Here is a 15,592-nt window from a genome sequence, read left to right on the forward strand (position 1 = left end):
AATTTCAGTCAAATCGGACGAGAATTGTGCCCTCTAGAGGCTCAAGAAGTCAAGACCCAAGAACGGTTTATATGGCAGCTATATCAAAACATGGACCGATTTGGCCCATTTACAATCCCAATCGAACTACACTAATAAAAAGTATTTGTGCATAATTTCATGCGCCTAGCTTTACTCCTTCGAAAGTTAGCGTGCTTTCGACTGATAGACGAACAGACGGACGGAAAGATGGATGGACGGACAGACGGATGGACGGACAGACGGACGGATGGATCAATAGAAGGAGTTCTTATAGTTTGGCCGACAAAAGAATTACTGGATCGCCAGGTAGTTCATCCTGTATCAATACATGGTACCAGTATAAGTATTGTAGTTAAAGTTCTTGCTATAATCAGAAGAGAAAAGTTTTAAGGAGGGGGAGGAGGTAAATCCAACATAGACTTACATAGATGAGATAGACATACATAGGGAGGTAAATCCTACATAGACTAGGATTGTTTATGTTCGTAATTGACTGACAGTATTTAAATCCTCATATTCGTTTAACACTTAAGTGAATGCAAAAACATGAGGGACATATACTTAAACAGGCTTGAATCATTTTATAGTACTACGACGATTAGTCGAAGTATTCCCAGAAACTAATTTGAGTGCATTATAAATAATTGCCAAACTTTAGCATAATCATTATCATTAATCAACATTTGAATTGTTGTGTTTTTAATTTTGGGGAATTTTGATCATTAATAATAAACAGTTTTTGCACCCCCATGCTTATTTAAAGCTTCTAGATTTCAATTAATGCTCCCACGCTATTGGTTTTGTTCGACTAACACACTTATTTCATTTATTTATACATTTATTTGAATTGAAAGCTATAGAATTCATCCATCATCAATAATTATGAAATGTATTCAAAATATTAATAGAAAAAAATTGCTACCATAACTTGTTCTTGTCATAAGCATCCGAAATGTGTTTGCTACTGATTTGAAAATAATTAAAACATTGCATGTTTAAAACCAAATAAATGCTTAATAATTTCCGATTTTATTCTCAACATAATCTCAGACTATGGCAACATGTTCTTTCTTCTCTATTTATGCAGTTATGTTTTAGTTTTTTGAATGCTCAAAAAGCAATAAGGTCAAATGGAACATCAACTCCACCATCAACAGCTGTTTCAATATGTTGTGCGTTTCTCATGTCCGGTGGCAATCAATTAAACGTCTTTTGCCATTTGTGTGTTACTCGTTTTGGCCAATTTTTGCATGGATGTTAACTTTTGATGTTGTTTCTATATTTTTTTTGGCAATATAACAACAGAAAAAAAACGCAATATTCATGTACCAACCATGATGGCAATACATATGGGGATGCATTAATGATTTGAAATTTAATAAAAAAAAATTTATTCAATTATTATTAATCAAGCCAGCAACAACTGTACACAAAAGGTTAAATGTGTGTAAAAAACTAACAAAAAGCCAAAATTACTGCAGCATCTTTATTTCGGACAATGATGCATAGCATGGAATTTATAAGGAAAAAATATTTTGGTTTTTAATGTTTTTTTTATTTAATTTTTTTTTTTTTTTTTGGTAGAAATAATTGATTAAGATAAGAGGAGGGAATAATAAGGTCTGGAAAAATTTCTCAAGATTATAAATACAGTCAGAAGATTCAAAAAATAAAGTAAACGCAATAATAATGTTTAGAATTTTTAATAATATAATTTTCCGCTTACCCAAAAAATAATTTAGTATTTATTTCACATAAGTAATATCGATATTGAGGAACACTCACCTGAAAATAAAGAAAAAATAGGAAATATGTTAAACTAAGTCAATTAAAGGAATGTAAAACTATGTTTTAGTTTATTATGGTCTTTCCCAAAAAGGACTCATGGGGATCCAGACATCCAAGTATCTGAAATTTCAATTTTGGAATCCCTAATTTATTTTCCATACTGACCTGATTGGTATTGGTATAGCAATCTACGCTCTAAGGTTGTGTTAGTGGGAACGGCTATAAGACACTTGACTTCAATATTAGACGTCAGGTTCATATATTTCTAACAAATACCTTTAAATTCCACATAGTCCTACCAAGATTACATTCAGCTCAGAGAAAGTGAGTGCGGGACGGCTCCACACAAACTTTCGTGAACCCGATTTGCATTCGACTTCCAAATGGCTTTCATTGTCCCGATTAGTGTACATGGCAGATGAGAATATCTCATAGCTACTACAGAAATATTTAGGTTAGGTTGAAAATGGGGTGCGGAAATTAATCCGCCCCATGCCGCTATGGACACACAACTAAGTCCGTAATCCACTTGTAGTGCGCTCTAAAAACTAACAAGTAAAAGCGTGCTAAGTTCGGCCGGGCCGAATCTTATATACCCTTCACCATGGATCGCATTTGTCGAGTTATTTTCCCGGCATCTCTTCTTAGGCAAAAAAAGGATGTAAGAAAAGATTTGCTCTGCTATTAGAGCGCTATCAAGATATGGTCCGGTTTGGACCACAATTAAATTATATGTTGGAGACCTGTGTAAAATGTCAGCCAATTCGACTAAGAATTGCGCCTTTTGGGAGCTCAAGAAGTAAAATAGAGAGATCGATTTATATGGGAGCTGTATCGGGCTATAGACCGATTCAGACCATAATAAACACATAATTATCGGATAATAATTGCGACCTCTAGAGGCTTAAGAAGTCAAGGTCCCAGATCGGTTTATATGGCAGCTATATCAGGTTATGAACCGATTTGAAACTTATTTGACACAGTTATTGAAAGTAAGAATAAAATACGTCTTGCAAAATGCAGCCAAATCGGATAGGAATTGCGCCCTCTGGAAGCTCAAGAAGTCAAAACCCAAGATCGGTTTATATGACAGCTATATCAGGTTATGGACCGATTTGAACCATATTTGGCACAGGTATTGGATATCATAACAAAACAAGTCGTGTAAAATTTCATTCCAATCGGATAAGAATTGCGCACTCTAGAGGCTCAAGAAGTCAAGACCCGAGATCGGTTTATTTGACAGCTATATCAGGTTATGGACCGATTTGAACCATACTTGGCACAGTTATTGGATATCATAACAAAACACGTCGTGCAAAATTTCCTCCCAATCGGATAAGAATTGCGCACTCTAGAGGTTCAAGAAGTCAAGACCCGAGAACCATACTTGGCGCACTCTAGAGGCTTAAGAAGTCAAGACCCAAGATCGGTTTATATGACAGCTATATCAAAACATGGACCGATATGGCCCATTTACAATACCAACCGACCTACACTAATAAGAAGTATTTGTGCAAAATTTCAAGCGGCTAGGTTTACTCCTTCGGAAGTTAGCGTGCTTTCGACAGACAGACGGACGGATGGACATGGCTAGATCGACATAAAATGTCGCGACGATCAAGAATAAATATACTTTATGGGGTCTCAGACGAATATTTCGAGTAGTTACAAACAGAATGACGAAATTAGTATACCCCCATCTTATGGTGGAGGGTATAAAAAGTAATCCGAAAAAGAAAATTTTGAAGTCCAGAATTCCGTGCTACTTACAAAATCCTTTATTGTTGTCCATACACTCCCCTAAGTGGTGTCTCCACCTAAGTACGGGTGTCATTCAGCCGCAAAAGCCGTTCAATGACATAGGAAATGCTCCAAAGTCGCATCATCTTCCCCACATGCCCTACATCATCTTCCCCACATGCCCTACATGCTATCACTTGTCGCACCGCATTGGCATAAGTGAGCTCGTAGTCCTCTCCTTCTTACCAGAAATATAACCCTCGTCCTTTGTCTATCAGCATGTTTTCCAATAAAACAGTGACCAGGATCGTCATCCTCTAATTTAAGACCATTTATCCTTTGAGGCTTATATCGAACAATTAGGAGCTGACCTTCCCCCTCTCCTTACCCTGATGTTCAAAAAAGCCAGATCTCGAAGATGGTATTGCTCCCTAAGGTAACCAAAAATCACAATAATGGTATAAATCTTTGGGGTGAAATAACATAGGGGGACGCCCCACCAAAACGGGCATGTTTACCGATTGGAATAATAGAGTAGAGTACGAATTGGACATACAAATTTGACCCCTTGCCCTAGGTGTCTGCGGGCCTCCCTAACCTCAAAAACCCCCAACAAGACATATTTTTTTCTAAAGACAAAATCTTATAAAATTATTGTAAAATTATTCGAAGTATGATCCGAAATAGTCTAGATTCTGATATTGGTCGTTTAAATACCGATTCCCCGATATAACTACTTGAGACCATAGCAGCTGCAGCCAATTCCCCATTTGATTGCTGTAAAATAAATCAAATACAAACTGAGTAAATAAGGTCAAATTTTTAACGGACCATGGATTCCGGGTGGCTACACGAGATTCGGCCCGACCGAACTTGGCTCGTTTTTACTTGTTATACACTCCACCAAAGGATGGGGGATATACTAACTTTGTCATTCCGGCTCGATCTGAGAAGCAACATAGTATATATATTCTTGGTCGTCTTGGCATTCTAAGTCGATTTAGCCCTGTCCGTCCGTCGAAAAGCACGCTAACTTTCGAAGGAATAAAGCTAGGCTCTTGCAATTTTGCACAAATACTTTCTATAAGTGTGAGTCAATAAACCTGTTGACTTCAATAGCCTCTAGAAGGCGCAATTCTTATCCGATTTGGCTGAAGTTATTTTTTTTTTTTGACTTCCAACAACTATGCTCCCATATAAAGCGATCTCGGATCTCGCCTCTAGAGGGCGCAATTATCATCCGATTTTGCATAAAGTGTATTGGTTTGGACATCAACAACTGTGCCAAATATGACCCAATTCGATTCATAACCTTATATAGCTCCCATTTAAACCGATTTCAGATCTTGACTTCTTGAGCCGCTAGAGGGCGCAATTATTATGCGATTTAATTGAAATTTTGCATCTAAGGTTTTGTTCTAACTTCCAACAACTGTGCCAAGTATGGCCCAATTCGGTTTATAACCTTATATAGCTCGCATATAATCCTATCTCGGATTTTGACTTCATGAGCCCCTAGAGGGCGCAATTGTTTTCTGATTTGGCTGAAATTTTGCATAAAGTGTTTTGGTTGGACACAAACAATTGTGCCGAGTATGGCCTAAATGAATTCATTGTCTGATATAGCTCCCATATAAACCTATCTACGATCTTCAATTCTTGAGGCGCTAGATCTCTCAATACGTTGCACCCAATTTTCCAAGACTCGGCCACATATTTAATCCGAAGTGGTCGCCATTTCCCGCGCAATGTTGGCTCTGAGCTCTTACAACGTCGTTGCCTTTTTGGCATCGACCAATGACTTGACGTAGCCCCAAGTAAAATAGAAAGAAAGGAAGATAATAGTCTAGAGGCTTCAGAACTGGGCCATTTCTTGGGATAACACGCTCATCAAACTGAATCTTCGACAAATCGATTGTAGTGAGTGCTGTGTGGTTTATGGCACTGTGCTGTTGAAACCACATGTCGTCAAGGTCCATATCTTTCAATTCAGGCCAACAATAATCAGTGAGCATGGTGCGGTAGCTTTGTCCATTCACAGTAACGTGACGATTGGCATCGCCGACGAAGAAGCATGGTCCAATGTCGCCGTCGGCATGCAAACAGTTGACGTAGCCCCCAAAAAAAAAAATAGAAAGAAAGGAAGAAAATAGTCTAGAAGCGTCAGATCGCATGAATGAGGTGGCCAATCGACTGGGCCATTTCTTGAGATAACACGCTCATCAAACTTACTCTTCAACAAATCGATTGTAGCGTGTGCTGTGTGGCTTGTAGCATCATGCTGTTGAAAACACATATCGTCAAGGTCTATATCTTTCAATTGAGCCCAAAAATAATCAGTGAGCATAGTGCGTTAGCGCTGTCCATTCACAGTAACGTGATGATTGGCATAGTCGACGAAGAAGTATGGTCCAATGTCGCCGCCGGCATGCAAACCGCACCAAACAGTTATTTTATGTGGATGAAGTATTGATTCGTGAAGCACATGTAAACGTTCACCTGACCAATAACGCATTTTTTGTCTTATTGACGAGCCCATTAAGCGAAAATTAAGCTTCACCACTGAAGATGATTACCGCTCTTAAAGTAGTGGTCACCGACTGCGAATTTCGTACATTAGTACAACATATGTTTTAATTCTCGTATTGCCATATCGGAGGCCAGCGTAGCACAGAGGTTAGCATGTCCGCCTTTGACGCTGAACGCTGACGCTGAAAAAATTCTTCAGCAGTAGTTATCTCCTCCTAATGCTGGCGACATTTGTGAGGTACTGTATCATTTGGTATGGCAGCCATGTAAAAACTTTTCCCCAAAAGAGGTGTCGCAATGCAGCAAGCCGTTCGGACTCGGCTATAAAAAGGAGGCATCTTATTATTGAGCTTAAACTTGAATCGAACAGCACTCATTGATGTATGAGAAGTTTTTCCCTGTTTCACATACCACCCCCTAAAACTAAAGTATTATAAAAAATACATATTTTTCATATTTGGTTTTTTCTAAACCTGACCTTTTCGGCTAACGGTTGTTTAATGTTTCGACATTAACACAGAAACCAAAATACAAAAAACTCAATATTATGCAATTTTTTGTTTAGCACATGAATCGTTGGCTTCTGCCATTTTTTTTTAATGATGGCCAAATAACTATTTTTTTTTTTGGGTTGACTACTAAACGAAGCTACCATCCAATTACCACAAATGTTTCTAACTGGCTGCATGTTGTGACCACTCAACTAGCCAAGACCAGCTACTCTTCATGGTCCTAATGAATGCTTTATTTATGACAATTGTCTTTATTGTTTTGGCTTAGGTTGTTTTACTATTTTTGGTTCACCATATTTTTTAGGGTTAATGTAATGGCATGGGATTTGGTTGCGCCTGTCGCTTTGTTGATGCCATATATTGCAGCGATTACATTGTAGCTAATTATATTTGCATGCACATTAATGGACATTTTTTCTCACCCTTTAATTTAAAATATGGCGTGTTTTTTTCTCCTCAACAATTTTATGACCTTTAATGTATAAATGATTGCTTGTGAATTATGTGTTAAGCATTTTTGAATTACTAATAGATGATGTTTTGATCAAAATATGGGAACTAACAAATGAAGAAAAAAGAAACAGCATTTTATGGGGGGGTATGGAAAATGGAATATGAAAAATTTTAAAATATAAGAAAATTTAATGAAAAAAATTATATTTTGTCACAAAATAATTGCTCTAGAAACTCTGGACAAAATTTTATTTCTTCAGAAAATTTTGTCAACATTTTATTTCTATAGAAAATTTTGTCAAAATTTTATTTTTATAGAAAATTTCTCAAAAATTTTATTTTTATAGAAAATTTAGTTAAAATTTTATTTCTATGGAAAATTTTGTCAAAATTTTATTTCTATGGAAATTTTTGTCAAAATTTTATTTTTATAGAAAATTTTGTCAAAATTTTATTTCTATAGAAAATTTCTCAAAAATTTTATTTTTATAGAAAATTTAGTTAAAATTTTATTTCTATGGAAAATTTTGTCAAAATTTTATTTCTATGGAAATTTTTGTCAAAATTTTATTTTGTTAAAATTTTATTTTTATAGAAAATTTTGTCAAAATTTTATTTTTATAGAAAATTTTGTTAAAATTTTATTTTTATAGTAAATTTTGTCAAAATTTTATTTCTATGGAAAATTTTCTGAAAATTTTATTTTTATAGAAAATTTTCTGAAAATTTTATTTTTATAGAAAATTTAGTTAAAATTTTATTTCTATGGAAAATTTTGTCAAAATTTTATTTTTATAGAAAATTTTGTCAAAATTTTATTTTTATAGTAAATTTTGTCAAAATTTTATTTTTATAGTAAATTTTGTCAAAATTTTATTTTTATAGTAAATTTTGTCAAAATTTTATTTTTATAGAAAATTTTGTTAAAATTTTATTTTTATAGTAAATTTTGTCAAAATTTTATTTCCATGGAAAATTTTCTGAAAATTTTATTTTTATAGAAAATTTTTTTTTCAAAATTTTATTTTTATAGAAATTTTTGTCAAAATTTTATTTTTATAGAAAATTTTGTCAAAATTTTATTTTTATAGAAAATTTTTCAAAAATTTTATTTTTATAGAAAATTTAGTTAAAATTTTATTTCTATGGAAAATTTTGTCAAAATTTTATTTCTATAGAATATTTTTTTCAAAATTTTATTTCTATGGAAAATTTTGTCGAAATTTTATTTCTATAGAAAATAGAAAATTTTGTCAAAATTTTATTTCTATAGAAAACTTTGTCAAAATTTTATTTCTATAGAAAATTTTGTCAAAATTTTATTTTTTTAGTAAATTTTGTCAAAATTTTATTTTTATAGAAAATTTTGTTAAAATTTTATTTCTATAGAAAATTTTGTCAAAATTTTATTTTTATAGAAAATTTTCTCAAAATTTTATTTTTATAGAAAAATTTGTCAAAATATTATTTTTATAGAAAAATTTGTCAAAATTTTATTTTTATAGTAAATTTTGTCAAATTTTTTTTTAAAGAAAATTTTGTCAAAATTTTATTTTTATAGAAAATTTTCTCAAAATTTTATTTCTATAGAAAATTTTGTGAACATTTTATTTTTATAGTAAATTTTGTCCAAATTTTATTTCTATGGGAAATTTTGTCAAAATTTTATTTCTATGGAAAATTTTGTCAGCTCGCACGAGGCTGTGCAAAGAATGGAAGAGTCCTTAAATGCCAAGATGTACACGTCATCGTTGTGTATAGACATCGAGGGGGCTTTTAACAATGTAAGCACCGGCACACTGGTCGAATTCATATTCCAGTACCTGATGAACCGAGGCTTTAAAGACTGGATAAGTCATATACTAAGGCAATGGTAGAGAATTTCTGAAAGAGCGGCACAGGGAACGCCACATGCGGCAATTTTATCGTCATTTCTTTGGTTGACCACTATCAATGGGCGACCACGGATCCTAACAGAAGAGGGATTTTGGACAGGAATCCGAGTAAGCTGTTCAGAAAGGCCAAAAGCTCTTAGAGCGTATAACCTAGGACCCGGAACATTAATCCTCAGAAGACTGAAATCTAACTCTTTACGAGGAATAGAAAGATGAGATGATAAAAGGAGTCACGTTTTCTCAACAGAACAATTTCAATACCCTATGTGGTTAAGTACTTGGAATCGATTTTGGATGGGTAACTGAAGTGGAAGTGTCATATGCGCCAACGAACTGAAAAGGCTCACAGGTGTTGTGCACTACGTAGTTCACTGGCTATATGGGAGCGTGAGTAGACCAATACTAACATACTCCTCGGTAGTATGGTAAGTGGCGATGAGGAAAAAATGCAACTTCAGGACATTAGAACAGGTTGAAAGAGCATACAAACTTGCCAATGTTGCCCATGAACATTCCACTAAGAAACAGGGGCAAATTTCTCACATATCAATGAGTGCAGTCCGATTCAAGTTTAAGCTCAATGATAAGGGGTTTCGTTTTTATAGCCGAGTCTGAACGGTGTGCCGCAGTGCGCCAACTCTTTGGAGAGAAGTTTTATATGGCATAGTACCTCACAAATGTTGCCAGCAATAGGAGAGGAAAACCACCGCTGAAAATTTTTCTGATAGTCTCGCCAGGATTCGAACCCAGGCGTTTAGCGTCATAGGCGGACATGCTAACCTCTGCGCTACGATGGCCTCCCGGATCATGCGGTGAAATGAAAACCACCTTTACTAGGGCACACGAGACAATTCTAGATGTATTCCAGATGTCCCACCTATAGACACACAAATTAGGTATGAGATAGCCTCTGCGGTTATAAGACTTAAGGCAATGGGAGGTTGAATAGAAGCATATCTTAACAACTTGATAATTAAGACCATAGACCTGACTGAATTAGAAGATGATACGGATGGGATGCATGAGACAACACTTGAGGCGGCGCAGTCTGGGGTTAACGAAACTCTGTATTATCATCGGGCACTTAATTTTACACGGATGGTTCAAAGGTAGACGGAGAACTGGTCTCGGTGAGGACTCAAGAACAAGTTCTGCTTCTAGCTGCCTGTTCATAACACGATCCCGCATGCAGAAAACCAGGATATCACGGAACGCCTGAGTGTTAACTCGTTGTCGTGAAGTGTGAACATATTTACAGACAGTAAGTTGGCCATTAGGACAATAGCTACCACTATCACGAAATGTATTGAAGTGTAAGAATCACAATCTGCATCATTTAGTTGCTGGACTATAGTGGTATAAGGGAAACGACTTGGCTGTAAGGACCAGTGGACTGTCATTGAAAATAATAGTGAATACGAAGCCTTTCAATGTAACACAGTCCTGGTTAATGGCATGGGTTACGATCCAGCTTTGGCACAGTGCTGTTTCACAAACATAAGAACGACGAAACTGCTGGATAGTTTTGGATCGCGACAAATATTGCTGTGGTGCAGTAAGCAGGAAATCAGTATGATGGGAAAGACGACTTGGCTGTAAGGACCAATGGACTGCCATTGAAAAGCATAGTGAATGCGAAGCCTTTCAATGCAACACAGTCCTGGCTAATGGTGTGGGTTACGATCGCGCTTTGCCACAGTGCTGTTCCTCAAACATAAGAACGACGAAACTGCGGGGGAGTTTTGGATCGCAACAAATAATGCTGAGGTGCAGTAAGCAGGAAATTATTATGGCTTTCAGCATCAAAACGGGACACATAGCATTACGGCCAGAATAGTGCAGAATAAGTGCGGCAAGTGATATTCAAATGCAAATATGCCCATGAACATTCCATTAAGGAACAGGGGCAAACTTCACACATATCAATGATTGCTGTCCGATTCAAGTTTAAGGGGTCTGCTTTTTACGGCCTAGTCCGAGGTCATAGACTAATTTGGACCTTACTTTGTACGGTTGTTGTAAGTCATAACAGAACACAAAGTGTAAAATTTCAGCCAAATCGTTCAGCCAAGAAATCAGATATAAACCCCATATAAACCGGTCCCCAGGTTTATATGGGGGACAAATCCAAATATGTACTGATATAGCCCATTTGCATTTCCCAACTGCCTACATCATTAAGAAGTCTCTGCTGAACATTTCAAGCGGATACCTTTGTTCCTTAGGCTTTAACCTAAAACGTCTAGATCAAGAATATATATACTTTATGGGGTCGCAGATCAATATTTCGAGGTGTTAGATACTACATGAATAGGTTAGTATACCTCCTTTTTAGTTGTGATCAGTGTTGCCACTCAAGAAAATTATTTCTTACCAAAATTTAAGAAAAATCCTACCAAACCTGACCAAAACCTACCAAATGTTCTACAAGCTCACCGCTGAAGAGTTGGCTATTTGACTAAACCTACAAAGTATACATACTAGATCGTTATATTCATAGACAATCTAGACATGTCCGTCCGTCTGTTAGTTGAAATCACAGACTTCATTTCAAAGATGTCCTATATCTTGATATAGCATTCCTAACACCAATCTTCCCATAAGAAATCTTAAGTTCATAAATTTCCGATTCAAGGGTTTGAACCCTGAAATTTGCATTTACTAACCATTTTCGACGTTACACTGGACCTCTAACACCTGAGTATGAATCGTGTCTGAGCTTATTTGTATGCACCTGGTCTATATCCCTTGTTTCCCATTGAAGGCATACAAAAGCCAAATTTTTTACCCAGAATTTATGAAATTTGGAAGAGATCCCTTAACAGTCGTACCAGTTACAGTCAATATCCCCCCCTTTTCCCGAAATTTTAAGCAGTGAGACTTTTTGTAACAGTATTTAGCCCCTCGTCATTCATGGTTTTATTCTCATCGGCAAGAAGAGAAATAATTTTGAGTTATCCTCGGCGATTTTTTCAGCCTACCAACCTACCAAGAGAATAAAAACCTAACAATTATGGTAGGAACCTACCAGACCGATCTGAAACATATTTAAGTTGGATGTCAGGAGGCTTTAATCAACTCACTATTTTGAATTTCAGCAAAATCGGATAATAATTGGGGTTTTTATTGGCTTTAGACCCAAAATTCGGCAGGTCGGTCTATATAGCAGCTATATCTTAATATAGTCCGATCTGGATTATATTTAGTTGTGATGACAGAAGGCTTAATACAACTCACTGTTTCAAGTTCCAGCGAAATCGAGTTATAAATGCAACTTTTATGGGCTCAAGACCCTAAAATCGCCAGATCGGTCTATATGGCAGCTATATCTACATATAGCCCGATCTGGACTATATTTAGTTGTGATGACCGAAGGCTTAATACAACTCCCTGTTTCAAGTTCCAGCGAAATTGGGTTATTAGTGCAACTTTTATGGGCTCAAGATCCTTACTCGGCAGATTGCTCTACATGACAGATATATCTGAATATAGACCAATCGGAACCATATTTGAGTCGGATGTGGGGGGGCTTAAAACAATTCTCTGCTTCAAATTTTAGGGAAATCGGATAATAATTGAGGTTTTTATGCGTTCCAGACCCTTAATCCCCAGATCGATCTATATGGCAGCTATATCCGAATAAAGACCGATTTGAACCATACTTGAGTCGGATATCGGGAGGCTTTAACCAACTCAGTATTTCAAGTTTCAGCGAAATCGAGATATAAATGCAGCTTTTATGGGCTCAAGACCCTTTATCGGCAGATCGTTCTATATGACAGCTATATCTGAATATGGTCCGATCTAAACCATATTTGAGTCGGATGTCAGGAGGCTTAAAACAACTCACTCTTTTCAATTTCATCGAAATCGGATAATAATTGTGGGCTTTAGACCCTAAACCGGTATATCGGTCTACATGGCAGTTGTATGTATATATGGTCCAATATAGGCCATATTCGTTTTGAATATCGGGGCCCCTCGTACAACTGCTTGTTTAAAATTTTAGCGAAATCCGACATGATATGCGGTTTTTACAGGCTTAAACCACTAAATCGCCAGATCGGTCTATATGGCAGCTGTGTCCAAACATGATCCGATTTGGCCCATTCAAGAACTTGACCTGCTTTTTAAAGAAATACCAAGCTGTGCTAAGTTTAAGCTGAATGTTTCAATTTGTAAAGCTTGTAGTGTGATTACAACTGATGGACTCACGGACGGACAGACACACGGTCGCGCAGACACATGATCTGAAATGCATATTTCGATGTATTGCAAACGGAATGACGGAATGAATGAATGCACCCCCATCCTATGGTGGTGGGTCACTTATTTCTGATAAGCTATATATTGGGTTGCCCAAAAAGTAATTGCGGATTTTTCATATAGTCGGCGTTGACAAATTTTTTCACAGCTTGTGACTCTGTAATTGCATTCTTTCTTCTGTCAGTTATCAGCTGTTACTTTTAGCTTGCTTTAGAAAACAAGTGTAAAAAAGTATATTTGATTAAAGTTAATTTTAAGTTCTATTAAAAATGCATTTACTTTCTTTCTTTAAAAAAATCCGCAATTACTTTTTGGGCAACCCAATATTGAAAATATACGCCAAGATACCCAATTGGAACTAATAAATATTTTGGGTATTCTCTAGTCAGTCATTTTATTGTGTAAAAAAATAAATTTTCCCATTTCTTTTTGATGAATTTTTCTCATTTCTTTTTTTCAAGGTCACTTCAAAAAGTAAGACCCTACTCTACATGTGTGAGTTCATGGTTGAAAGAAAATCATTTGCTGCCACAATAAAGCCCTTGCAGTTTCCATTGTTCCAGTTTTGTTTGAGACTGTATTAGACCACCAATGTTGAACTGAACTAAACAGGTATGTTGCTTAAGTCTTTTGTTTTTATTATAAACCATATACAGCACGCAGAAGTGGGAGGTGAAAATTATGAATTTCTTCTTTCTGAGCTCTTTATATATTTTGGACAGTTTTATGCATTTCATATATTGTGAAACATTAAAATATGGATGTGTGGGAAACAAGAGGTCTTTTGCAACTGCATTATTGCTTAATGTTTACTCAATCTTATGCAGTAATGTTCACATTGAAACATGCAGGGGTGTATAAGTCTTATATAATGGATTAAAAATGGTTTTAAAACAATTTGATTTAAGACTTTCTGTTAAAAGATTGGGAAACGCTTTGAAATATAAATAAAACAAGACAAAGGAAAGGTGTTATGCTTTCAGAGGAAACCAAATATATGTGTAAATTCTCTGAAGTCTCAATCTTCTATTGGCATACAAATCTTTTTATTTGTTTTAGTTTTGTATTTTATGGAGGAAAAGGCCTTTGAGACTAGTTTAGCTAATAATTGGTTTTAAATTGCATGTTCGAAAAGAATTGACCTAGAAATCACCTAGCTGATGACACTTGAAGGATTGTATCTAATTTAGCATGTGAAGAGCTTCTCACAGACCCTACTCAAAACTTTCAAATTATGATGTTTTCTTATTATGTGAGATATCATGCACATTGATTGAAGAAGATTCGGTTCTTATTATCTTAACGAGCACAGCATAACATAAATGTCACAAGGCCAATTAAAAATGTTTTGAGAAACAAGCCATCAATCCATCAATCATAATCGGGCACAATATTGCTCAACAACACCATAGTTTGATGACAGTGCCAAACAATCATTTACAAATTTGTGGTATGGCAAAAAAAAAAAAAAAACATTTTCATTGAAAAATGTCATCGCTGTGCGAGGTGACACCAACCCATGGTTGGTGGTTGGTTTGTTAACCTAAATCGAGCCGACGTACAAGAATTTTGTTTGCTGCTGTAACTTAAGGCTATAATTTTAAATTCACAAAATTTGTAGAAAAATCATGTGTTGGCTTCTTATTGATCACCATAGCAGTGGGTCATCTTCATCACCTCTATTCGTGTACATTCGTATATAGAAGATGTTGAAGCCATTGACTTTTTGCTTCAACGCCGTGAAAAAAATCGAATATGCCCCCTCATTGAAGGCCTTGATATTTAGAAAAACAAGATTCGCTTGCGTGAAACAATGATTACATGGCTCATAGATTATCAAAATTTATTTTGATTAAAGTAACATAAACAAAGATAGGTAAAAATACTCGGTTTTTGTTATTGCCAATAAAAAAAATCAATTGGGTAGATAATTTGACTGGTGAGGCTCGAGACAATTAAGGTATTTGTTAGCAAAGTTAGAATCTGTGCCACCTCAAAAAAAAAAAAAACCAAAGAAGACAGATGGGGACAATTAGTGGGTTAAATGACAACTATTGAAGATTTAGGGGGACATTAGTCAAGGGCTCATCATTACCAACTTCATGATAAAGGATGCTTTGGAGAGCTTCCAGTCATTTAAGTTACCAGGACCTGATGGAATAATTCCGGAAAAACTTTAGAATATGGCGGACTATCTATTGGGTTGCCCAAAAAGTAATTACGGATTTTTCATTTAGTCGGCGTTGACAAATTTTTTCACAGCTTGTGACTCTGTAATTGCATTCTTTCTTCTGTCAGTTATCAGCTGTTACTTTTAGCTTGCTTTAGAAAAAAAATTCGCAATTACTTTTTGGGCAACCCAATATATTCACTATTCACAGTTTG

General features: G+C 35.6%; 1 protein-coding gene and 1 long non-coding RNA gene across 2 annotated transcripts in view; one reads left to right on the top strand and one right to left on the bottom strand.

Annotated features, from left to right (window-relative positions):
* Nucleotides 1–13,811, top strand: part of LOC131997675 (uncharacterized) — a 123,912-nt gene extending 110,101 nt beyond the window's left edge. Inside the window, exon 3 of the long non-coding RNA XR_009398336.1 lies at nucleotides 13,669–13,811. This is a non-coding gene — a long non-coding RNA (uncharacterized LOC131997675). The remainder of the gene's footprint in view (nucleotides 1–13,668) is intronic.
* The window catches only part of LOC106080863 (A disintegrin and metalloproteinase with thrombospondin motifs like), a 323,287-nt gene that overhangs the window by 133,703 nt on the left and 173,992 nt on the right, over nucleotides 1–15,592 (bottom strand). The window lies entirely within an intron of this gene.

This window comes from Stomoxys calcitrans, chromosome 5 (assembly GCF_963082655.1).
Source record: "Stomoxys calcitrans chromosome 5, idStoCalc2.1, whole genome shotgun sequence".
NCBI classification, from domain to species: domain Eukaryota; kingdom Metazoa; phylum Arthropoda; class Insecta; order Diptera; family Muscidae; genus Stomoxys; species Stomoxys calcitrans.